The sequence below is a fragment of the Lonchura striata genome, chromosome Z, assembly GCF_050655825.1.
Source record: "Lonchura striata isolate lonStrDom1 chromosome Z, ASM5065582v1, whole genome shotgun sequence".
Taxonomy (NCBI): Eukaryota; Metazoa; Chordata; class Aves; order Passeriformes; family Estrildidae; genus Lonchura; species Lonchura striata.
Genome location: NC_140740.1, coordinates 4187469 through 4213918, shown reverse-complemented (window position 1 = coordinate 4213918; position 26450 = coordinate 4187469). Strand labels below are relative to the sequence as shown.

Here is a 26450-nt window from a genome sequence, read left to right as displayed (position 1 = left end):
AGGCTGCCCCTCCTGTCTGTGCTTGCTCTCCTCATTCCCCCAGAGCCTGGCAGATGTTCCCCAGGTGTTCTCCTGATCCCCCTCTGGGGTGGCTGTACCTGCAACCCCAGGCTGAGCACACCAGCACAGAGCCACCTCCAGGCTGTTTTCCAAAGAAACAACCATCCCTGTAATCCACTGGCGTCTCCTGTTGTGATATTTTGGGCTGTTTCCCCCTTTTCACCACCCCCTGACAGGGTAATATCTTGCAAGGAAGTGAATAGTTGGACATTGTGCAGAAAAATCACTTCTCCACCAGGGTTTATGTGAACTTCACTCGTACCATCCAGAGGCTGAGACCAAAACAATTAAAATCATTGTTTAGAGTAGCTTTTTGAAGGGGCCTACACTAAAAGTTAGGCTTGTGGGGGAAAAATTACGTTTTTCTGCAGTAGCTTGGGGCCTGTCCTGAGCTGCCTGAAGCCCAGCATGTCATGTGCTCCTCATGCCATGGTGGACACATGTGATCACATCCTGTCCTTGTCACCATGCCAGAGAGGTTAAGCCAGGCAGGAATGTCTTTCAGACCATCTGAATTTTAAAAATATAAATAATAAAAGTAGTATTCTGCAGAGGCTTCACATTCTGCCCATCCTCTCTGATTTGGTTATTTTGGTTTTGGTTTTTTTTTTAACCTCTTAAACTCTGCAGTAATTGGGCATGTCAGACAGAGCAGAAAATTTAGCATAACAAATTACAGGCTTTAAAATGACAGAGTGGCAAGGAGACATGGGGATAGCTTCTCTTCAAGTCATTTTTTCTCAATTAGGCCAGTTTTGAGACAGGGGGTTGCCTGGGTGGTACAGGAGAGACAGCTTGAATAGACAGGATCCCTCTCAGCTCTAATGATGCAACGTAACTTAAATTTTGCTCTGTTGGCTTTGTGATGTTTGTTTGTACATTTAGGAGAAGAAATGCCTGCTTAGATTATATCCTTGTCAAACATCTGCCTGTCAGTGCTAACTTTCTCCACTGAAAATATCCTATAATTAGGACAAACTGTAAGTGGCTCACTCTCCACTTTGTTTTAGTTTTAGGTTACATTCTGCAGGCCTGAAAACTGACATTATCTTTTTTAAATATACTTCTTAATAAGGAAACAAGTTCAAGACCCTGCCAAGAAGATATTAAAGCAATTTTGGTATTTCCCCTGTCCTGTCCATACCCCAGCTGATAGTTAGACAGATATCCATCTCTCTGAGATTAATTAGAAGTTAAATAGCTGAACAGCCTCAGGATGATGTCCTCTGTTGTGCAACAAAGCAATCAGGAATTATTGTCCTTGTTTGCACCCTGTTGAAGCCTGTTTGTCTTGAGGTGGCAAATCCAGTATTTTGCACCCTGGTAAATTGCCGTTTTTCTTCTTTTCCTACATGGGTTGTACAGATTGAAAAGGTTTTTTCTAATGAAGATATTTTAACCTTTATTATCACTTGTTCGTGCTGTTCAAACCTGATAAAGTGGCTATGAAAACCAGGATGATCAGAAGAGCAGAATAAATATTTCCTCTACATATTTTTTCCTAAGAAGCCTGTGAAGCTAATACTGAGTTTTTGAAACACAAGTTCAGATGTGTTATAACTCCAGAAGGGAGGAAAAAAACAATATTTTTTTTATGACTGAGTCTAGAATAATTCATTATCAAAGGAAAATAGAGGGTCTGAAGCTGGAGTTCAGAGAACTATTTATTTTCACTTTTATAAATGTGCTTCACTTGAAACCCTGAACTGAAGAGGAGCATAGTTTTGGGGTTTTTGTTTGTTTGTTTGTTTGTTTTTGCTTGTTTGTTTGTTTGTTTGGGGTTTTTTTTGTTTTGTTTTTTTGTTTGATTATTGTCACATTTGAAAATACTCACTGTGTGGGAGTGAGTCACAGCTGAAAGGCAGGCATGTATTTAAATATATACTGAAATATGTGAGAGGAACCTTAAATATATTGAATTTGCACATAGAAGTCCTTTTTGAGGCCCCCTGTCACATGCTGGTTGTCATGCAGCTTTAGCAGGCTTGCTGGTAAGGGTGGAGTCCTGCCAAAATCTGAATTATCATTGCAGATTAACTGGTTGAGTGTCGGGATTTCACTCTTAACAGAGACTTTATATTTTTTGGTAACAAGTTATTTATAAATTGCATCTTCTCACAATGTAAAGACAGCTGATTGCTTTCAAGACAATCTAATTCTACATGGAAAGGGTTGTGCCAGCACCAATATGCCATCAGCAGGAGCTGTGGTCAGGCTGGCTTCTTTCACTAACTATGGATGTTCTCCATAAATGTGAAAGACTTTATTCTCACGAGCTCTCTTGTTCTTTCCATGCTGATCTCTCTTGGTCTTTTAAAATTATCTGTGGATTTTGGACAAGGGTGCCCAAAAAGCCAGAGAAAGGAGGTGTGAGGGGGAAAGGCATGCCAGGACCTCTTTGAAATGGTGACAGCAGGTCGATCTTGCAACCTAAGGGTGGCCTCCCACTGTTTGCAAAACCTTCTGCTGTGACACAACCCAAGGAGGGCAGAAGGGCAACCCAAAATGTCCCAGCTACTCCCAGTGTCATCCCAGGGCCACCACCAGCCAGTGAAAGGCCCACAGGACATCCCTCAGGAACCCAGGGGCAGAATGGCAGGCAGGAACTCAAACCAGTCAGGTGGGACTGACCCACCTTGTTGTGGCCCTGCCAGGACCTTCCCAGGACAGCCCCAGCCCAGCATGAAATCCACCAGCAGCAGTCAAGGGTGGAGATGACCCAGGGAGTACAAAGAGTGAGCAAAAGGAGGGGTAAGGGGGCAAAAAGAGCTGGAAGCTGTTGGCTGGTGGGCACACCTGTGAGCCATGTCCTGCATCCAGCCAGCTGAGTCCTGCTCACCTGAGTCCTTCCCCTGTCACCGGCAGCTCTGAGTGTGTCCCCATCCACGGGCTCTGGCTGCATCTGGCGTGGAGCTGCAGCCTCCAGGGCTGTGTGGCTCTGTGCCAGCACAGCAGGGCTCCTCACCCTTGAAATGTGGACAAACAACTCAAACAACACCCTGTTTTGCAAGCAGTCAGTGGTGGGCATTGTGTGCTGCTTTTGGTGTTGAGTTGTGACAAAAACCACTCGGGCTCACCAGCCCTGAATGAACACCTGGATAGTGAGGCAAAGATTTGGTAGATGAGGGTCCAAGCTGGCTGTGAGACATGTGACTTGCAGTTATATCACTTTACACTGTAAAATCCAAGCTCACTTTCATTCATCAGACATTTTCCTCCATGGAGTGTGTGTGAGGAATTCCTTCCCTTGGGAAGGGGACACTAGTCCAAGGATCCTCCTTGGGGTCAAGAGAAAGAGACTTCCCCACAAGTGTTCATCTGATAAGTTACATCAATCTCTACTTAACATCTGTTTATTTTTGACACCTTTAATATGATGGCTTTAATATAATTGCTTTGACCTGGTGCACTATACAACACAACACACTGCTAGCAATTTTAGCTTATATACTGCATAGTTAACAATTCCAATTAAAACTTTTAGTCCAATCACTTTGTCATGATAAATCATTCATTTTATGTAAATACATCTTATTTGCCATCTCTAAATCCTGCAGGACAAAATTCCTCAACCTGCTGGCAAAGTCTGGGGCTGAGTTTGGATCCAGCCACCCCCAGGCTCCTCTCTGGAAAGGATTACAAGGGGGTCCTTGTGGCAGGACTTCTCTAATATCCCTCTTGGATCTATCTGGATATATTTTCTCCTTAATGTTTCCAGCTGAATCATATTTTGTTTTCCTCTCTGGAACTGGAATGTCACACACACAGGCAGAAGGGAAGTAACAACATCCTTGGAGAAACATTATTTGCACCAAAATATGGATTCAAATAGAAGGATGTGACACAGCATTAATTTTCACATCACTTTTGCAAGATGTGTTTTCTCTAGTAAAAGGAAAAAACCTATGCCTTTCTTAACTACACCATAAATGATTCCAGATATGTGCATTTTGGAGTAAATTATGGTTTTAAATTCTATTTTTTAATATTGTAAGTATAGAAAATTATTTATACACTTTTATTTTTCTGGAAGATTGTTACCGATGTCTTGCCATCATCATCATTTTGTAAAAGGTAGATACTCATGTTTCTTCCTCAGCCGAGACATTATCGCCCTCTTCTGTTAAGCAGAAGGTTTGGTCCTTTGCTTCACATTACAAAGGCCAGTCTAACAAGTATTTTAGCAATAGATATTCTTTACTGAATGGGGTTTGAGCAGCAGTTTTATTAGCAAAGGTGTACTCTGTCTCCTTTTACTGTGTCTTCCAGGCTTGCTGCTCAGTCTAAAACATAAATCCATGACAACAAATACCTTACACTTTCACTTTTGTCACATTACCAAACTGGCTGTACAGCAGATTTTTGATGTTTGATGGAAATTTCTCCAGGCAAAGCTCACCTTTTCCTATCTTTGCACAAAATTCTTCTCAGCATGTGCCTAAGGTGTCCCAGACAAGGTGTTAATTTAGGTGTACATCAAAATTTAGGTATTCATCAGAATTTAGGCTTTCATCAAAAGTGTTAATGAGAATCTGCTTTGTGGGTAACTCCTTCCATGCAATAACTGTACAGATTAATTTGATGCAGAAACAGCCCAAGTTGTCTGATTAAAAAAAAAAAAAAACTCATTAAAGCTGTAAGGCTGATACAAATAGTCCTTTCTTCCACTGAATTAGGTGCCTTTACTGAACCTCTGCTTGCTTCTGAGGGTTGTTAAGGCTCACTGAAATCTTATACCTTCACATGGATGCAAAGCTGCTGCACCTAAACCTGCCTGGGTATCTGGAACTTACAAAAGGGCTGCTCTGAACTCTGCATTCACCAATGGATTCACCACTAAACCACCCAGACAACTTGGTAGCTGGCCCTGGCATGGCAGTCACCACTCTCTCATCCTGGACTTTTTTGTGGTGCTCCTTAATTTAGTGAATGACTTGACATGACACCACCTTAGGGCAGTGATTTTTGCAAGCTGTGCACATCATTTCTGTTTTTTGCACCCATTTCAGAGAAGGGTCGTGGTCTCCTCCACACATCAATCCGTCAGGTTTGTCCACTACCTCTGAAAAGACTGGACTATAATCATAAGGGCTTCCCATGTCCAAATCTTCTGCCAGATTTTGGTTTTTCTTTCAACTGTTCAGTGCTCCCATCCCGCTGCCACTCACTGCTGCTTGCAGCAGCCTGATATCACCCTCTGGCAAACATTGGGAAGTTTCTGGTGTTTTATTTGATCTTACAAGTGTTGCTTCTGAGTTGTGTTGTCATGGAATTTCTGACAATATAGGCAAAAAGTTGTTTCAGAAGTAACCAGGGATTTCCACACTGGGCTCACAAAATACAGCACCTGCCCTTTGTCAAGAGGAGCTGTTTATTTCTCAAGGTGTTGGAGGTCTGTGTAGCTCAGGTAGTGGTCATTAATAAAATTCAAAGGTTCTGTTTTGGGTTTATGTCCTCCCTATGACATGAATGCTCCATGGTAATGTGTTAAATTACTCTGAAGTTAATGCTTGAAACTGTGAAATAGAGATTTTAGTTACCTAGATAGGGGCTTCAGTATAAAATTTAATATCTGCACTGTCCTCTATGATTATAAGTCTTCTTTCTAGAATTTTAAAGCAAAATGTCTTAATTCAATGATAATATCTGGGATACTGAACACCACACTTTATCTCATAGGAAAAATAACCCATAATTTTACAATTTTATTTTGGTTCATTTGATCTTTCCCAAGCAAAATATCAAAACCAGACTTAATGAATAATCAAAGCAAGATTTAAAAAAGTTCCTTAAGTGAGGAATAAAAATGTCATTATTTAACCAACTAATCAGTGACTTTTTTCCTACATGTCTACAAACATGGATAGAAATGTAAACAGAGTGTGTATCCTCAGGAGAGACTGCTAATGGATTTTTCTTAATATCTGGAGGTTTTAATGCTGTATTTAACCAAAACTCCTCAAAGAACAGTGGAACTTCAATCTACTCTGGAATATTCTCTGCACTGGAAAATTATTAATTTCCAAACCAGACAATTAATTACTTCTTGAATGGCAAGTTTTCTGTGGGACTTGGTGAGGCAATGTGCCCATGCGTATTTTTATGTTTACATACACACAAGTATCTATGCATGTATTTTCAACTTTTGGTAAGAATTCCTTTCATGTCTTTTATACATAGGCAACAGATGTTCCAGATTAACTCAAGCTCCTGGAATTCAGATGCACTTTACAGGAATTGGACTCCTCACCAAGTGAGCAACCACAATTCTGTGTCTGGAAATAATTTCACATCTACTACTTATATGTGCAACAGCATGACTCAAACAGAGCTTCTGAAATTGGTCTCACAGCCTAAATTAGTTCAGATCTCTTTTTTCCCCATTTGCAAGTCAGCCTTATTCCATTTAATAAGAAATGGTTACACTCACATTCAGTCATGCAGCAAAAGCAGTGACAAGACCCGACACAGACACTTTTTTCTCCACTTTAGCTAAGGAAGTGCAGCTATATAGCTAGCCTGAAAAAAAAATATTTTGCATTTCTACTTGTGGATTGGGACACATCTGCTTTCTGATGGGATCTTCAGGAGCATAGGTAAGCAGAATTGCTTTTTCCTTCCCCCCAAAATGAAAGCAGTGACATTTTTCTCTTTGGAAGTTTCTATGCAGCCCTTCAAAACCAGCTACAAAACCTGGACCTTTATAAATAAATGATTTGCCATTTGAAGAAACACACAATTCTGAATCTCTGTATTGTTAATTTGCTACTCTCTACCAAAAAAAAAAAAATCATTTTATTGAGTTTCTTATCTTATCTTAAAGATTGTTGAATGTTGATCTGAGTGTTGTTCATGTGAATTCATGCAATCCATGAAAAGTCTTCTTCCCCTGACAAGTGAGATATTTTCCTACTTCCACATTTTCAGCTTTACAATCTCAATAGTTTAAAAGTGCATTATTTTGAAGGCTCTCCTTTTCTTTCTCACTCCCTCTCTTCTAACTGCATCACCTGTCATGGACAGGCACTAAAGCCAAAGAAATAAAACAGAAAAGGGAAAAAAATAAAAAAGGAAGATAAATCCTCCCACTGCTTTGACTTCCATCAATAATTCAGGGTGCTAAAATGATTCTTTCTAGACCTTGTGTATTTGTTAGGTAAGCCTTGTAAGCCTGATCTCAAGCCTTTGTCTTGCTGCCTGACAGCTTATTACCCTCAACAAGAAATATGGGATTGCTCCCCAGGCAAGGGAAGGGAAGATTAATAATTACTTACATTGAAAGTATTATTTTTCTGCCATTCCTCTTTTCCCCTACTCAATTTTCATATTAAAAGTGAAAAACAAAGACAAGGGCAGAGGACTTTTAAATATTTTTTTCTCTGCAGTCTCTGTGGATGGCTAGACATTTCTTAGAGGAAAATTCCTCTGGCATCGAAAACATTTGATCCTCCATTTTTACCCTGAATAACCTTCCACATCAAGAGAAAAAATAAAAGGCTTCATACCATTATCTGCATGTAAATTACAAAATCCTACCAGGACACAATTTAATAAATCAGAGACTTTGGTGCGGAAATCCTGTGCCAATGGGCTCACAGTTTACATGCTCCTAACACGGTAATAAAACCAAGACAATTCATTCATAATTCTCTGCTTTTTTAAATGGATTAATATACCAGTATATTTACAATCAGTAAGTAATACATTGGTTTTATTAGGTTAACAGCTAGGCTTTTAAAGTATGTGTTTAACTCCTCTCACCACTAAATTAATCAGTCTTAATTGCTTTTCTGCATTAGCATGTGAGAAATGTCATTGTGTATTTTAATTGTACTTTTAAGAGTAAAAATTTGCGGCTCAGTTCTTGTTATAAATCCATTTTAAGTCCCGTAAGAAAGATTTTTTTTAAATTAAGCCATACATTTACTACAATGCAAACTAAAAAATAGATTATGCCATAAATATAAGTAAACAGCTTTGGAGGTACTAATATTTGGAAAAACAGTAGTATCAAACATTTAAATGGTGTTTATCTAATAACAGTACCAAGCAAATAGTTTTTAATACCATTATTTTTTAGTAAAGATTTTATATTGGTAGCACTTCTAAATGAGATAAAAAATGTTATCTCTGTGAAGTGGTGGCTGAAATAAAATAAGGAAGAAGCATTAAGCATTACCCAGGTAGAAAACTCTTTTATATTATAATATTAATAAAAATTGGTCATTTGGAGACATGGGGGGACAGTTCAGTGAAGAAAAGCTCTTGAAATGAATGTAACGAAGATCTGAATGCAAATTACAAAGAAATTTTGTTATTCTCTCTCTCAAGAGGATGCGTACTCCAAGATTGTTTGATGAATAAATAGAAGGAGAAGCTTCTCAAACTGTTACTTTAAAGAGAAATTTACTCTGATTGAATTGTGTCACCTCTGTCAGACACACAAGACAAGCAGAAACAATGGGACCTACTGTGCAGAAGAAAGTGTTAAACATTTTTTCTCCTTTCACTAGAATTGATTTAATCTCATGAGTGGTGGCGGGGGGAGAATTTTATTATTGGTTTCTGTAGAAAAAGTAATATATTGATATGTAAAATAGATTCTAAAACTTCAACTGCAATGGACCACGAGATGTGAAAAGTGCCAGAAATTTAGCTTTGAAACTGCAGCTTGGAGGGTGGTGTTTCACCACTTGATGTCACTGTAGCATTTGGATGTTTGTAATTCCTTGCCCATTTCTAGTAGCTGCTGCTGACTCTGGTTTTTTATTATTATTATTATTTTTAATCGTGGTCATCGCTGCTGTTTTTAATAAAAAATGAAAGTTAGCCCCTAGTAGCCCTCAAATCTAACAATTAATCTTGTTGACTATTAAACAAACAGCATAAAGCCTTGGGCACCAAACTGTAATGAGATGGTTCAGGGGTGGATAGACCTTGTACAGCTCAAGGTTTGGAAGAGGGAGGGAGGGAGGGAGAAAGGAAGGGAGAAAGGAAGGAAGGAAGGAAGGAAGGAAGGAAGGAAGGAAGGGAGAAAGGAAGGGAGGAAGGAAGGAAGGAAGGAAGGAAGGAAGGAAGGAAGGAAGGAAGGAAGGAAGGAAGGAAGGAAGGAAGGAAGGAAGGAAGGAAGGAAGGAAGGAAGGAAGGAAGGAAGGAAGGAAGGAAGGAAGGAAGGAAGGAAGGAAGGAAGGAAGGAAGGGAGGAAGGAAGTGAGACAGGAAGGGAGGGAGGGAGGAAGGAAGGGAGGAAGGAAGGGAGACAGGAAGGGAGGGAGGGAGGGAGGGAGGGAGGGAGGAAGAGAGGAAGGGAGGAAGGGAGGAAGGGAGGAAGGGAGGAAGGAAGGAAGGAAGGAAGGAAGGAAGGAAGGAAGGAAGGAAGGAAGGAAGGAAGGAAGGAAGGAAGGAAGGAAGGAAGGAAGGAAGGAAGGAAGGAAGGAAGGAAGGAAGGAAGGAAGGAAGGAAGGAAGGAAGGAAGGAAGGAAGGAAGGAAGGAAGGAAGGGAGGAAGGAAGTGAGACAGGAAGGGAGGGAGGGAGGAAGGAAGGGAGGAAGGAAGGGAGACAGGAAGGGAGGGAGGGAGGGAGGGAGGGAGGGAGGGAGGGAGGGAGGGAGGGAGGAAGAGAGGAAGGGAGGAAGGGAGGAAGGGAGGAAGGGAGGAAGGGAGGAAGGGAGGAAGGAAGGAAGGAAGGAAGGAAGGAAGGAAGGAAGGAAGGAAGGAAGGAAGGAAGGAAGGAAGGAAGGAAGGAAGGAAGGAAGGAAGGAAGGAAGGAAGGAAGGAAGGAAGGAAGGAAGGAAGGAAGGAAGGAAGGGAGGAAGGAAGTGAGACAGGAAGGGAGGGAGGGAGGAAGGAAGGGAGGAAGGAAGGGAGACAGGAAGGGAGGGAGGGAGGGAGGGAGGGAGGGAGGGAGGGAGGGAGGGAGGGAGGGAGGGAGGGAGGGAGGGAGGGAGGGAGGAAAGAAGGGAGGAAGGAAGGGAGGAAGGGAGGAAGGGAGGAAGGGAGGAAGGAAGGAAGGGAGACAGGAAGGGAGGGAGGGAGGGAGGGAGGGAGGGAGGGAGGGAGGGAGGGAGGGAGGGAGGGAGGGAGGGAGGGAGGGAGGGAGGGAGGGAGGAAAGAAGGGAGGAAGGAAGGGAGACAGGAAGGGAGGGAGGGAGGAAGGAAGGGAGGAAGGAAGGGAGACAGGAAGGGAGGGAGGGAGGGAGGGAGGGAGGGAGGGAGGAAGGGAGGAAGGAAGGGAGACAGGAAGGGAGGGAGGGAGGAAGGAAGGGAGGAAGGAAGGGAGACAGGAAGGGAGGGAGGGAGGGAGGGAGGGAGGGAGGGAGGGGGGAAGAGAGGAAGGGAGGAAGGGAGGAAGGGAGGAAGGGAGGAAGGGAGGAAGGGAGGAAGGGAGGGAGGAAGGGAGGAAGGGAGGAAGGGAGGAAGGAAGGAAGGAAGGAAGGAAGGAAGGAAGGAAGGAAGGAAGGAAGGAAGGAAGGAAGGAAGGAAGGAAGGAAGGAAGGAAGGAAGGAAGGAAGGAAGGAAGGAAGGAAGGAAGGAAGGAAGGAAGGAAGGAAGGAAGGAAGGAAGGAAGGAAGGAAGGAAGGAAGGAAGGAAGGAAGGAAGGAAGGAAGGAATGTCTCAGAATGATTCTTTAAAAGATCTGTCTCTACTCCTTTCCTGGCTTCTTTTCCAGGGCTGCTGTGGTGGAGTGACCTTGGCCAGCTGCCAGGGGCTCAGCAAACCACCCTCTCACTCCCCCTCCTCCTTCTGCAAGTCAGCTGGGGGAAATAAGATTAGAAACTCACAGGTCAAGGTAAGGACAAGGAGATTACTCACGAGTTATTATCATGGGCAACATATGCAGAAGAGTAATTTACATTTTTTTGCCAGTTAATAGCAGAGGAGGATAAAACACCTTTACTAATACCACCAAGAACTGCTCCAGTTCAGCACCTCATCCTTTCCATTAGGTGCCATTCCTTCAGGAGCTCCACTGTGGCTTTCCATGGACCAGAACCCCTCCAAGGACAGTAATTTCTTTCAGGACACATTTCCCTGCTCCCCCGGGAGCTGCAGGGGCATCTCTGTTCCCGTTCCCTTCGTGGGCTGCAGGGGCTCAGGGGGCTGAGCTGAGCTGCCCCAGGGGACTCAGCTCCAGCACCCGCAGCAGCTCCTGCCCCTCCTGTGCTGCCCTGGCTGTCTGGTTTTCCCACATTTGTCCCACTCCAGTCTCTCACAGCTGCTGTGCAGTGTTTTTTGTTGTCACAGAGCTCAGCTTTTCCCCACAGCTGCTCCATTCTGGAGCTGTCTGGCACAGGGGAATCTCCCTCATCTCAAAGGAGCCACCCCTGCAGCCCACTCACTACCAAAACTATCTGTCTTCTTGGCCTCCAGTGCTTGCTGAACACACACAGCTTTGTACTTGGTCCCCAGTGATCTCCAAGTAAAACAGGAGGCGCAAGCTAAAATTTTTGTTACCCAGATTGTGTGAGCAAAGTTTGCTTACATATGGTTTTCCTCTTTTCAGTTTTCCTTAACAGTGCTCTGTTAAATTCTGACATTTACCCCTGTGCAAGGGAGGCTGAAGGGAGGCAGGCCTGAAGGCCAGCAAGATGGCTAGTGTTCAATTCTAGTGCTCAGTTTAGTCCAGCTTCTAAATAAGTGAGTCAATGCAGCACTGGCCAAGATAAAGTCTCTATGAAACTGGTCAAATAGGTCACAAACTGAAACAATTAATGCTCGTAATTACCTTACAATGCTGTATTGAGACAATTAACATATATCCATGTTATATATAATTAATTAATATATATAATTATAATATATATATATATTAATATAAAGCCATGTTAAGGGATTTTACCTTTACTAAGGAATTTTATCTCTTTCAATTAATCTGTCAAACTACTTCAGGGTTTTAAATTAAATACAAAATCCAGCCCCTTACCTCTATTTTAACGTGTTCAGGATAATTTTTTTTTACTTTTACTCTTAAACTTGTGTATTACCTGAGGCCACAATATCTTTGGTGAAAGTGAGTGGGGGAATGAAAATGCTGATGGGGAAATGCATCCTTATTTTAACAGTATCAGATAAAGGAAATGGATCAAGACTCTAAACCACGTCAGGCATTCTTGACTCACAGACCAGAGTTTATGAGAATAATGTGTGCAGCTGTGACTTCTGAAAGCACCTCCTGAATCCTGCAGGGAGCTACAGTGCTGATGAAGTATTTCTCTGAGAAAATGCAAGTTTGGCTAAGCTTCTTCTGGGTTTCTAACTCTCTGTTGTAAATTACTTTCATGCAGAACCCAAAATGCAGTGTTGAACCCAGGAACTTCTTTTTTTTTTTTGCCAAGACCTCTTCAAGACAGACTTTTCTGTTTATTATGCACAAATTATTATTTTATTATGTGGAGCTTTTCCTTGCGAGAGGCCTCCCTGCTCTGTGACAAATGTGTGCTAGTTCAGCTGCAGGTAATACCTCACCACCCTCAGCAGCGTGCAGGCTATGTATTTCACCCTCATTTCACCAGACCAAGTTTTTTTCTGACCACTTCTGGCAGGCTGCCAGTTTTCAATGCAGTTCTGAGGTTAAAAACCTGGCCATTATGCTCTCTGGTACAATTAGACTTCAAGTTATCTGTCATAAAAACTGACTTTCTTTTTTTTTTTTTAATCCTGTCTTTTGTGAAAAATTTGGGTAGATTAGGTCTTCTGGGAGCTGCGACTGATACTAACTGGAGAACAAGGAGGAAGATTTTGTGAGATCTCTTATTTCAGGATATGTTGTTTTTTCCTTTTTGAGTCTCTATAGGCCAGGAGTGGGTGATAATTCAGGCTCATACAGGTGCTCATTCTGGAAGCAGCTGACCTAAAAAACTGTCAGGAGAGTTTTGCAAAAATCTATTTGTGCGTGCAATCAGTGCTTCTGACAATGGTGTGGAAGTCTGCAACAATAAATAAATAAATAAATAACTTTAGTCAGATTTTTTTTCTCCTCACAGAATATTTATATTCTGATAATCAAGCTCTGGCTGGCTCTGCAGTTCATGTGAGGACATTACCCTGCTTGACACTGAAATGTTCTTATTTCTCACTCATACCTTTGAGGAAATCATACTGCTGTACCTGTAGAAATGGCTGCTCATTTATCAGAGCTCTTGATGTTCTCATTTCAAGGCCAACTCCAAGCAACATCTGCTCCTGTGCTCACAGGAGCTCTCATTAATGCTTGAGAGATCCAAGACCCTGACATGAACAACATGAACAAAGCTGCTTTTTTTTTTTTTTTTTTTTCCTTTTTACACCTCTGGAACATGGCATTCTGTACAGCAGGCCTTACACAGGAACAGCCCTTCACACCCATGTGCCAGGGAGATCAGAGGAGCAGAACAGCAACTGCAGATATGATTTCCTCAAAATGTTTTTCCCTTGTAACTCATGCCAGGCTAGGATGAAAACAGGTGGAGGAGGAAAAAAAAGTATAATGGACATTAACTTATTTACTTATTTGTTTGTATGCATTGTAAAATCACTTTTTGCTGTTGTTTCCATTTACATCAGAGCATCAGTGAGAGAACAATTAGCCCCTGCTGGTTTACAAAAAAAGTCTGCATGGAGATCCCAATAATGGGAATAATGGTTTAATAAAAAGAATAAAACTTTCACTTCTGAATAGCTCTGACCAACCAGGCTGGTTTTGTTAGTGAATATACAATAAATTTATTTGATTGTCTATGGCTAGCATGGAGAAAAAACTTCTGTTTGGGTCAGTATATTGTAGTTAGAACTAATCTCAATTTAATAGAATAAAAATTTGTAGTCATATACTATTATTATCATCATAATTTTCATTTTCATTCTTATTTAAATAAGAATAATAATAATTACTATTATTTTCATTGTTATTCCTTATCATTATTATCAGAAGAAGTATTCCAGTATAAAGTAAGATGTATAACTGGAAAAGCAATAAAAACTTCCTTTCCCCCCTGCCCCTTTCACTTAGAATGCCTTCTTTGGGGTGAAGAAAGAATAAAGCAGAAGAAGAAAAAAAAAGTTGTCAAAAGACAAGTCTACAAACTCTTCATTATCCCTAAAATCCTTATTTCAAAATCTTACAATTTACAGCATTGAGATGCTGCTCTGTCTTCCCAGTTAGGTTTTTTGTAAATGCACAGTAATATGAGATGTGGAAATATTATTTCTCAGTGACAAAATCTCAGCAGACCATTTATTTTCATAAAAATACATTTCACTGATAAAATTTGAACACACATTCACTCTTTAATCACATTGGAATAGAAAATAAGGGAGATTACCATTTTCTTTCAAGGGATTTAATATTTTACCTTCGTGATTCATTTTTCTGTTCCAGAGGGAGACCAAAGTCAACTACAAGTTCTTCTCAGAGACTCACCTCACCACAGAATAACTGGATGTGGCTGTATGTATGAAAATGCATTTTCACAACTGCAAATCCCTGAAGCAGCTCTGCTACCTCTCTGAATGTTACAGCCCAGTGTCAGCTTCTAACTGAGATCAAATTTTGTGGCTTGGACAGTCTGAAATACTCCTAAATATGAAGCACCAGAAATCCAAGTCAGTATTTATTTTGGGAGCGATCGACACAAAACATAACAAAAATCTCCAAAATTTTCAGGTTCCTTTAATTGTCTTACAGTTACTGGAATGCACTGGGAAAAAAATGTAAATATTTTGGCACTTTACAATCTGTTTCCTGTTGGACCTCTTTTATCTAAATGTGGTACTTTGTGCTATTGATAAATAACTCAGCCTTAGTGAGCATTGTTACAAGTTCTGTTTAATGAGTTAATAATTGTCCATTTCCAAGTGCAAAGGTTTAATCCATTTTTAAACTTGCTACAATGATTGTATTAATGCCTGTGTGTGGAAAAATGACGGGAGACAAGTCCATTCTATAATGTCAACAAGTCTCAGTTTATTCCAAGCACGCATGTACAGTTATACCCATTATAATGAAGCTCATGCATATTGCAAAACTTAGGCTCATCATTGGTGTATCAAAAACAGGTCAACCCCACCTCTGGGGCTTTCTATGCTTGCTTTGTTTTCCCTTACACTTATCCTTTTGCTGACCATTCTACTGTTGGGAACCAGCTTACCCAAGGACGTATGATATTGTTGCTACATCTGCTATTGCTGCACTGTGCAATTTTCAGCTACTGTTTCACTAACTGCACGTAGTCATGTCCTTTCTCACGAAGCCATTCATCCACAAAACTCTCCATACTTCCCCTGTTTAGTTGTCCACATCTTTTGAATCATGCATTCTACCAACATCTGAAGACAGCTAAACAGGCAGGGCAAGATCAGCAAGAGTAGTAAAACAACAATCAATATTCCCACTGCATACATAATAAAAGTTCTTAGCCAAGGACTGATCCCTAAGCTTTTAAGCCATTCTTCTATCCCCAGACCATCTTCCTCTTTTAATTGATAAAGGCCCTGTTGTAGTTCTTTAATCTTAGCATGTATTGATACAGAATGATCAGAGAGATTCATGCAACACATTTCTTCAAATTCCTCACATCCATGTCCCTGGACTAACAACAAAAAATCAATGGCTGCTCTGTTCTGCAGTACAGCATGATTTACACTTTGTACATCCATAGCAAGCATAGATAAAACCTCTGATGTTTTGTTAAGTTCATCTTTAGTCCAGCATCCCAATTGTTCAGCTAACACCATAGCCTTTCTGGCAGCTCCTCCCGGTAACAGGGTTGCCACTATTACCTGTTTCAAAGTACTCCAAAATTGAGGTTGTCCAACCTGATCACATTGTAAGTCATGTACATCACGCCTCTTCCTTGTCTTCCCTAGCCTGTCCCATTGCATTAGCAAGGATATATTAGGATGGAACAGTGCTAGTTTTCCTAGGTAACAGGGTCCCCCTTGTGGTTTTACTGGTATTCCATTCCAAGCTCTATCTCCACAGATCAAAAACACACCCTTTGGCAACCTTAAGGGTTTGGTTATCTTGGAAGCATCACAGTTAGAATATAACTGTGATGCTACCCTGCCTGAGTCCAGTGAAGAGTCTAGAGAAGCCCATTTGTCTCTTGGGTTATTTAAATTCTGCAAATTCAATGGAACAAAGCTAAACCTTCCTCCCTAAACTAGCATTAGCACTTCCAAAGAGATCTAATTCTTCTGGTGGAGATTGTAATGTTTATTTAAGTGACAGTACCAACAAACATTGCTTATAGCCATCTTGTTGAGCTTCTGTGTAATCAATATTCTTGTCTGGCCCTTTCACCTTTGCAAAATTCTTGCAAAGCATTTGATCCTTTATCAACCCGCAAAATTCCTCTGGTCTCCAGACAGGAACACCTGTTAGGCAGGTACAAAATGGATTTGTCACTCCTCCCAAGCTAAGACATAACAAACTTTGATTAGTCATGTTAGCCAAGGTTACCGAAATATTTTCTCTGGGCTGATTAAATTGCATTAGTCCACAACAAGGATTAGTCAAAAGAACAAGATAGATTATCCACCTTATCACCCTCATGATTTCTTCCGCTTGGATTTTAATTTCAATGCCTGCACATTTTTAATAAGCTTATCTAATCTTCTGTCTGGATTTCCTACTACTGGTTTTCCTAAATAAGATCTTATAGATACCTTCACTTGCTTTTGGCACCTTGTTGATAAGATTTTTGAATTTGCCTGCCTAATTAACCTATCACAAGTGTGTTCTGCTTCCCACCTATAAAAAGCTAATAACTTTTGTTCTGGTGCTTCAAATAACCACAAAGCTATAGCAACTCCTAAGCCTGTGTCTCATATTAAATCTCTCTGCCAAGAATCTCCTCGTTTTTGAAAGTCACAATGTTTACACCAAAAATGTCGTTTTAAAAATACTTGATCTTCCCAGTACGTTTTTCCACAACTCCCACAAACAAAAGCAATCCAACTGTTACAATTAAAACTCCCACAACTAAGACACTCAGGATTCTTTGGTCCTGGAATATGAACAGTCTGTAAAGCTTCAATAGCTGTAACAATTGCTGTAAAAGTTGACTCTGAAGGCAGAAGTTGATCAATCACTAGGGAAAGTCCTCTTATCTCTTGAAGAAGAGGTCCCACTGTGCGAATCAGCTTCTCTTAAATTCTCCTCTGGTCCTGATCCGTCAGGCGAGCTAAGAGACGACTCATCCAGAGCTGGTTTGGTCCACTTTGCTGGTACCCAGAGTGAACCTGTAGGGGTGGAAACACAAAGATATCCCCTTCCCCAATATAGGACCTTTGCTGGGTTCTGCCAAATACCTGTTTTAGGGTCCCTATACCTGACCCATACTTCTTTGCCCTTTTTGCTCATTTCTTTTTGTCCATAATGTACCATCACAGGTAGTGCCTCTGAATCCCCAAATATACACAAATGATTAAGAACAAAGAGCACCTTCATTAGCCTTTCCTGAACATGTCCAATCTCCCTATGTTTTTCCAAGTATCTCTTCAAAGTTCCGTTTGCTCTTTTTACAATTGCTTGTCCAGTGGGAGAATGTGCTATTCCTGTAATGTGCTTAATCCCCCATGATTTTAAAAATCTATTTACCCTGCCAGGACCATTGTCTGTCTTGATCTGCTTTGGCACTCCATTACTGCAAAACAACTACACAAATGCCTTATAACATGTAATGCTTTTTCCCCCGCTTGAGCCATTGTCCAGAGATATTTACTATATGTATCTATAGTAACATGAACATATTTCAGGCGACCAAAACTATTTACATGAGTAACATCCATTTGCCAAAGTTCATTAGATGAAAGACCTCGTGGGTTAACTCCCCATCCCATGCCATGACCCCCATTATGATGACTACAGATGGGACAAGCTCTAACTATAGCAGTGGCATTTGCATGGGATATTCCAAACTCCCATTGTAACCCTTTTGCATTCTGGTGAAACATAGAATGTGTCTCCCTAGCAAGCATTTGCCCTGATAAAGGAGAAGTTTGAGTCACTGCGATGAGTTTATCTGCCCCAGCATTGCCCTCTCCTAAGCCAGTCTCCCATTTGTGGCTTCTTATATGGATGATAGCATAAGGATGTTCTCGGATTTTTACTGCTTTTTGAAGTTGTATGAACAGTTCAAATAGTCTCTGATTCCGTACTTCTTTGATAGCAGCATCCTCTATTCTTTCCACAACACCAACTACATACAAGGAGTCTGTAACAATATTCAAAGGCCCCTTCAGGACTGTCAGAGCCCATACCACAGCTGCTAACTCCAAGGTCTGAAGGGTATCTGAGTCATTTGCAGTAAGAATTTCATGATTCCAGACTTCCTGCTCCTGCCATGTAATTGCTGCTGTTCTTGACCTTTTCCCTGCATCTGTGTATGCCATTATTGCACCAGGAATCTGCTCCTTTTCTCGCTGTGGCCGTACCATCCAGCTCAATTTTCCAATCCACTGTAATGGAGGATTTTTAATACTTTCAGTTATGACAGCACCTCCTACTCCTAGCAGAGCTTCCTGCAGTTCTTCACTATTGACCAAACACCATTGTAAAGAGTCCTTTTTCATAGGAAGCTGTATTAGTTCAGGCTCTCACCCATCAACCTGCAAAATTCTCTCACGACCCCGCTTTAACAAAGCTGCTAATAGTTCAGTTTTTTGAATTAAAGTCTTTGTTTGCTGAAGTGGAGGGGATAGCCATTCTAACACCCTTATCTCCCTCGTTTTTGTTTCTAGCTGGGTTAAAGCCCCTAGCAAATGTTTTTCACCACACCATATAGTGAGATTAAGAGGAATTCCCAGTATTCGTCGATGTACACGACCCTGAACTACACAATCTGTAATTTGCTGAAGAGTTCTTTTCTGCTGAGGACTAAGGGTCACCGGTGTCATTGGGTCTGTGCCCTTCAACAAGGGTCTAAGAGAATCCAACAGTTCATTTGGAAGTCCCACTATAGGTTTAAGCCATTGTAAATCACCTAGTAATTTCTGAGCATCATTTAAAGTAACAATCTGTGTTTTCAGTTCTAATTTTTGAGGTGTTACCAAGCTTTGAGACAATGTCCATCCCAGGTATTTCCAAGGAGGAGTTAACTGTATTTTCTCTGGGGCTACAACAAGCCTAAAACATCCCAGCAAATTTTGTACATGTTTAACCTGTTGACTCGTAAATGACTTAGGTTGAGCAATTAAAATATGATCCATATAGTGGTAAATAATAGCCTGTGGCCACTGTTGCCTCAATGGTTCTAATGCAGAATCTACGTAAAGTTGACACAAAGTAGGGCTGTTAGGCATGCCCTGAGGCAAAACCGTCCATTCAAATCGTTGATCTGGACCTTCTCTGTTCAGAGCTGGCAAGGTAAATGCAAAGTGCTTTGTATCCCTGTCATGCAAAGCTATTGTAAAAAAGCAATCTTTGAGATCTATTATCAATAGAGGCCATCCTTCAGGTAACATTGCTGGGTTAGGCAGTCCTGGCTGTAGTGCACCCATTGGCTCCATCTGTTTATTAACCTCCCACAAGTCATGTAGCAAACAGTATTTCCCTGACTTTATCACAAAGATAGGGGTATTCCAAGGACTCATAGACAATTTCAGATGCCCTTGTTGATATTGTTCAGTGACCAGGGCATGAGCATGTTGCAGACTTTCCCTTTTCAAAGGCCATTGCTTTACCCATATAGGCTCATCACTTTTCCAAATTATGGGAATCGGGAAAGTCCAAGCAATGGCTATTATCCCAAAGGATAACCCCTAGTTGTGCCAAAATGTCTTGCCCAATTAGGCATTGCACCGTGGGTGGTAACTGAACAATAGAAAATATTGCCTTTATGACTTTACCATCTATCGATGCGATAAGAGCTGGTGAGCGGCTTGCAAGAGTTAAGCCTCCAACCCCTGTTACTGCTGTAGCAGCTGGCTGTAAAGGCCAATGTGCAGGCCAACACGGTGGTGTAATAATACTTGAATCCGCCCCCGTAATCAACAAACCTGTAAGCATGCACTTTTGTCCCTTATACTCCAACAAACCTCTTTTCTTAGCCTGTCATTCAGATCCAAAGTTAATAGAGTCAGACCTCCTGTAGATCCAAATCCATCTCCCCCACGCCTCACAGCCTTCCATGAGGATACAGCCTTAGTAACTTGCTCCAGAGGAACCAATTGAGCAATCCTTTGTCCTTTATTAATCCGAATAGGAGGAAATGGAGTATGAACCATAATCATGATTTCACCAATATAGTCTGCATCAATGACACCAGGAAGCACAAACAATCCAAGCATAGAGGCTGATGATCTTCCCAATAACAAAGCTCCCATTGTCCTGCCCTCTATTATAATAGGTCCATTAACTCCAGTGGGGACCTTCTGCGGCTGTGGTGTCATTAAAGTCACTTCTACTGCGGCTGCCAAGTCCATCCCGAGGCTCCCTCTTGTGGCTGGATGCAAGGTGTCCTGTTGGAAAGGCTGGAGCAGCTATTTGTGTCGGAGCACGGCTGCTCTTGTTCGTGCTGTTTCGGGCGTTTCCTGGTCTCCTCTTACAAGCAGCAATGTTATGAGTATCCGATTTGCACTTAGGATACCATACTCCAGCAGCAGAGCATTCTCACCGAACATGTCCTGTCCCTCCACATCGGAAACATCTCATACAGCCGCCGTGAGGACTTCCCTGGGTTGCTACCGATGCTTGGAGGGTTGCAAGGGCAGCTAACACCTGTGTCTGTGAAGCTTTTGCCTGCTCTTTTAACCCCTCCCCCAGATCTTTAATAGCCTCAAATAAAAATGCCTGCTGCCCTGTTGGTATAGTAGCCATCCTCTCTAATGCATCTTCTATAGTCCAATTAGCTCCGAATGTATTTAGCACACTTCTTGTAGAAGCATTACAATTTTGCAAAGCACACTGCTTCAACAATGATCCACGCATAAACTCAGGCACTCCAGCTCTTTCAATTGCTGCCGCTGCCTTATCAATAAATGCTCCAAAAGTCTCATCCCTTCCTTGTTTAATTCCCATATATGCTGGCAAACCTCCCAGGTCTTTCACCTTATCTATAGCTCTTCAAGCTAGTCGCATTGCTTCTCGACACTTCTCAGGTCCTAGCATAGCTTGTGCCTCAGTGCAAAAATATGGTCCTAAGCCCATCAATTCATCTACAGTTACTCCGTGAAGAGGATCTCCAGGCTGCCTTTGCATAGCTACATCTTCATTGACCTCTGCCTGCCAGTGTGCACCAAACAAAAGCCTCTGATGCGGTGAGAAAATAAGCTTAGCAAGACTTCTACAATCTCCTGGCAGCAATATATTAGTACTCCAAACATAATCCAATATGTGCCTAGCTGGTTCACTAGTAACTCCAAATTGAATCACTGTAGCTCGCAACTGTGACAACAATTTCCAATCTAACAGTGTAATCTGAGCTGTTAACCCCCCGCCTGCCTGCTGCTGAAAAATTACAGGACAAGCCAGTTCTGCTGCTAGTTCCAAAGCCTGCCCATCTCCTTTGTCCAGCTCCTCTCTTGCCAGAGTCGCCCAAACTTCTCTTCGCTCCCTGGCCAGAGCCTCTGTTAGGTCAGACTCTGCCCTAGGGGTCGGCTTACTGACAGACAAACTTTGACAAACTGTCGATTTCTGTTCTGAGGGGGCTGGAGGAGCCGTGGGCTCACAACGCGACTCTGTTTCCGTATCCTCAGACACAGGTCGCAAGGGAGGTAACTCCACTGTAGACACAGCAGGTGGCATGGAAACACAAGGCAACCAATCCTCCCTGCTATAACCTCTATTCTTCTCTAGTGCAGAAGTTCCCTGTGCAGCAGCTTTCTTTTCTGCCTGATGCTGTAATAACTTCCACAACTTTCCCAGCTCTTTGGCTGTCTTATCATCATCTAAAATATCCTCCCACAGTTTATCCACAAACTTATGCCACTCAGACAACTCATGTACTGTATGAGGATTTACAAAGAACCCCTTAGCATAGCCATATGCTAACAACCCTGGCAGGTCCTTCTGCAAATCAATGCCTTTAATCTGCCTTCTCTGCAAGAATGCAGTAAATAAATCATATGCTGCTTGCCTCTCCATACCTCCATATTGTCAGCGCTGTTGCAGCCTTCCGAGGTCGTCGGCAGCACGTATCGGCCAGGCTTGCCTCTGCAGTCACCTGGGGCACGGTGCACTCTGTTTCAATTCAGCACTTTTGCCGTCCTGGCTGCATCAGGACCCGAACCCTTTTTCATCACTCCACCGTGGCGCCTATCACATCGATCGGGTCACCATTTTTGTGGAAAAATGACAGGAGACAAGTCCATTCTATAATGTCAACAATCTCAGTTTATTCCAAGCACGCATGTAGTTATACCCGTTATAATGAAGCTCATGCATATTGCAAAATTTAGGCTCATCATTGGTGTATCAAAAACAGGTCAACCCCACCTCTGGGGCTTTCTATGCTTGCTTTGTTTTCCCTTACACTTATCCTTTTGCTGACCATTCTACTGTTGGGAACCAGCTTACCCAAGGACATAAGATGTTGTTGCTACATCTGCTATTGCTGCACTGTGCAATTTTCAGCTACTGCTTCACTAACTGCATGTAGTCATGTCCTTTCTCATGAAGCCATTCATCCACAAAACTCTCCACACCTGTGAAACTCTTTGACAGAGTGACGAGGTTCATTTTGCCTTCCTGCTCACATATTTCTATCAGTTAGCAATTAACCTTTACTAACTCTTTACTGAAACCAAACACTTATTTGTGAGAGTACATTTGAAGTGAAAACGTTTTTCCAGAACGTCTTTCTATTTCGCAAAACTTTTCAATTAAACTATTTTTTTTATGCAGCCTTTGGGTCACAAAGGACAGCAATGCTGTGAACAATAATAAAATATGTCCTTTTATTATAATTAGGAAAATAATATTGAATGCAAATAGAAAAACTGCCAATTGCTGATTAAGTAAGAGTTCTACGTGAAATTACGACTGAGACTAATTTCTGTGGTGGGCTGACTTTTGCTGGCCCCCAGGTGCTCTATCACTTCCGCAGGAAGGACCACTGAGGAAAAAAGAAAAAAATTAAGATGAAGACAGAGAGATTACTTATCTAATTTACAGGCAAAATAGGCTTGACCTGGTAGAATTAATTAAATTTGCTGCAAATTAATTGTAACAGAGTAGGATAGTCAGAAACAAAAAAAATAATAATTAAAAAAAAACCTAACCAAACAAAAACCTATAAACATCAACAGCAACAAGAGCAACAACAAAACACCCCCTCTCCCCCAAAAAAATTTAAGAGTTCCCCACACACACCAAAAAGCCACTCTACATTAAAACACCTCTACCCCTGTGTACCTAAGAACCTGAAAACTCTCCTTATGAAGACACAGAAGATGGCTTCACATTAACTTCTTGTGCCTGTGTGCATATTTATCTCCTTCAGTTTATGACCATTTTAAAGGATTTAATTTTCACTCCAATTTCACAACTGCATATAACAAATGCATTAGAAGGGTTTAATTTTTACTAAGTGGCATTGTAGAAGTCTTCTCTTAATACAGGTATTTGTTACTCACATTTGTAGGTTTGTGTATTTCTTTTTTTTTTTTTAAGTGCTTTGATTAGCTTCATAAACCAAGAAGTATTTAATTTAAAAAATCTTATTGCAAAAGAAAGCACTGAGAACAGTTTTGCTGCTTTGTTTCAAAGCCACACTGAGTATGTTAACACCCTGGCACACCGCCTACATCTCAGGAATTCATGGCTTTTACAAACAGATATTTGCAGTGCTGGAGTCAGAGTGGGAGGATGAACACTTATGACACAGAACTGTGATTATCTGAAAATGTTCTGCATTTTTTTTCAGGTAAACTAACCCTATCTTTCATCCAGTGGAAAGCAGATGAAAAGCATCAGGTTGCTGCACCCATCCTCGAGGTTTAGCTCCATCCTAAGGAGCAGAAGTGTTCCTGGAACAATGCCCTTTCCAAGTGAACACTCTGTTAGGCTTGGGATATACTGTGCTGCTGAATAGATTGTTTAGTTTTATCACTATGAACTGGATCCTTTAAAAAAAACCAAAAAACACAAAACGAAAAAACAAACCAAAAAAAATCCTGGAGGAGTTCAGAGTCTGTTGAGCACTCAGATGGCACCAAAGCAAAGGAAGCTGATAGTAAAAGGGTTTTAAAATCATGGGGATTTAGGGTTAAAAGGAAAATTAAGCTTAGTAGGCCCTGAGAAAAAAATAAATACCCTAGGTATATGAAGGCCTTGTACCTTGCTAGAACTGCACCTGTGTAGCTAGTACATGATAAATTATATAATTGTTAGACGTGATGATTGTTTAGTAATTAAATATAGTTACTGTTTAATTGTAAGAATAATCATGAGAAACTGTGGTCAGGGGCCTAAGAAAGATCACAAGAAACTCATGGTTGAATAAAGTCAATGTATACAATAGAATAATATAAGTTTAATAATTAATATGTAAGTTATGTAACGATAGAACATAAAATATGTTCAGCTCGAAAGCCATGTCGGAATCAGATTTGGGTCTGTACCCCTGATTCCCAGAGCTCTCGATAAAAGCACCTGCATATAATCATATCCCGTGATTATGTGTGCTCCTGAATGCTAATAAAGCCATACCAAGAAAATGGCCCAAAGCATTGCACAGGACAGAAAGAGAAGGCACTGTTGGCATAATAGCTAAAACAATTCCTAACGAATCTCCCACATATTTGCACGTTTATTGGATATTCCCAGGGCTCCTGAGGATGTACATCTCTGACTTTATTCCCCTTTGGAAGCAGTCAAACAGGCAGCGTCTGACTGCCAGCAGGAGCTGCTCTGAGCTGGGAACACGCCTGGTGGTGCTGATTTCCAGAGGCTTCTGTGTCCCAGGAGAAGATAAGGAAGGAGCAGATTGAAAGGTGCTGGCGCTGCTGCTGCTCTGTGCCAGAGAGCCCCGGCTGGGCAGGGCACGGCGCTGCAGGCTCTTTCTCCTGCCAGAGCTGGGCACACCTGGGAACAAGGCATGGCAACTTGTGGGGACACCAAGGGCTTCGTGGGGGCTGCATTGCTCAGCACACACCCAGGCCTCAGCAGTGCCATGCCTGAAGGACGCTGCCCTGTGCTCCAGCCTGCCGAGCAGCCCGGCTCCCTGCCCCGGTGCCCAGGGTGCTGCACACACTGCTGACCTTTGCCAGGAGTCGCAGGGCAGCGGCACAAGAGTGGGAATGCTGAGCCAGGCCAGCGGGCCTCGGCTGCCCTTGGCCTTTCTCTCCTCGGGCAGACTCCAGAGGGCCAATGCCTCCGGGCTGGGCTGTGCCCAGCAGGGCTCCGCTTGCCCTCGGGAGCAGCCGGCTGCGCTTGGGCTCTGAGAGCGGAGGATGCGCCCGCTGCCAGCAAGAGGCACGCAGGGCCGGGCTGTGCCTCCTGCAGCTACCAGGGCCTCCTTGCAGCCTGGCCCTGCCGAGGCTCAGGCTGCTCCGGGCTCTGCCAGGGCTCTGCTGCGGCTCCACACCGGGCAGGGCCGGGCCCGCTCTCAGCTCACACTCGCTGACAGCTCTGCACCGCAGGAGACCTTTCAGAGCACCTCTCTGATCTTTCTGCTTTCTCCGCTGAGCGAGGCTCTCCTCCAGTGTCCAAGACTGAAGCACCAAGATGTTTCCTATTACCACCTGAGTGGGAGTGGCCTCTGGGCAGTTTTCCTTATCTCCTGTTAATAGGCCCATCAATGTCTTGCCACATGACTAAGAGAAAACTGTCGTAGTTTGACATGGAAAAAGAATTTTCTCGGCGGGAAGAGGTCAATTTGGATATTGACCAATTGAAGGTGGACACACCTCTGAGAACACAGAGGGGTTAAAAGCAGAATTCCCAGGAGAACTGGCTCTCTTTGGTTCCGGTCAGCGTGCAGTGCAGAACTCTGCCCTGCCCGGCCGTGGCTGGGTGGGGAGGGGAAGGTCCATGGCCTGGCTGAGGTGGGCCCAAGGGTGGAGGGACTGGAACTGGGCTGGCCCCTGCAGATGGAAGGGTGGAGAAATCTGGGATGTCTCCATTCCACCCGCAAAGTTTCTCTCTCAAGAGGGAGAGAAAAAGAGACAGCAACAGTTTTTGTCAGCAGTTCGCCACGGGGAAGGAGGAATGGGGGGTCACAAGGTGCCCAGTCGCGTGGGAGCCGCCGGAGTCTGGGCATCGAGCCATCTTGGGAGTCCAGACTTTTAACCTTTCCTTGAGAAATAAAAGCTTTGTGAATTTTTCTTTCCCCTCCTCAGTTTGAAAGAGAGGAAGAGGGACACCTTAGACCCTGGGATGTTAAAAGCAGGAATTCTAGATGGGAGGGGGACAAAGAGTGGCTTTTAGCTAGACTTTTCCATGTTAGCCACAAACTGAACCAATCTTCTCCT

The 26450-nt window shown here is 42.5% G+C and overlaps 1 long non-coding RNA gene across 1 annotated transcript; it reads left to right on the top strand.

Annotated features, from left to right (window-relative positions):
* Positions 1 to 25169, top strand: LOC110472369 (uncharacterized). The gene is made up of 3 exons (XR_014951542.1): positions 1 to 6656; positions 10729 to 10848; positions 14416 to 25169. It is a non-coding gene; the product is annotated as an uncharacterized LOC110472369 (long non-coding RNA).
* Positions 25170 to 26450: the final 1281 nt, after the last annotated feature.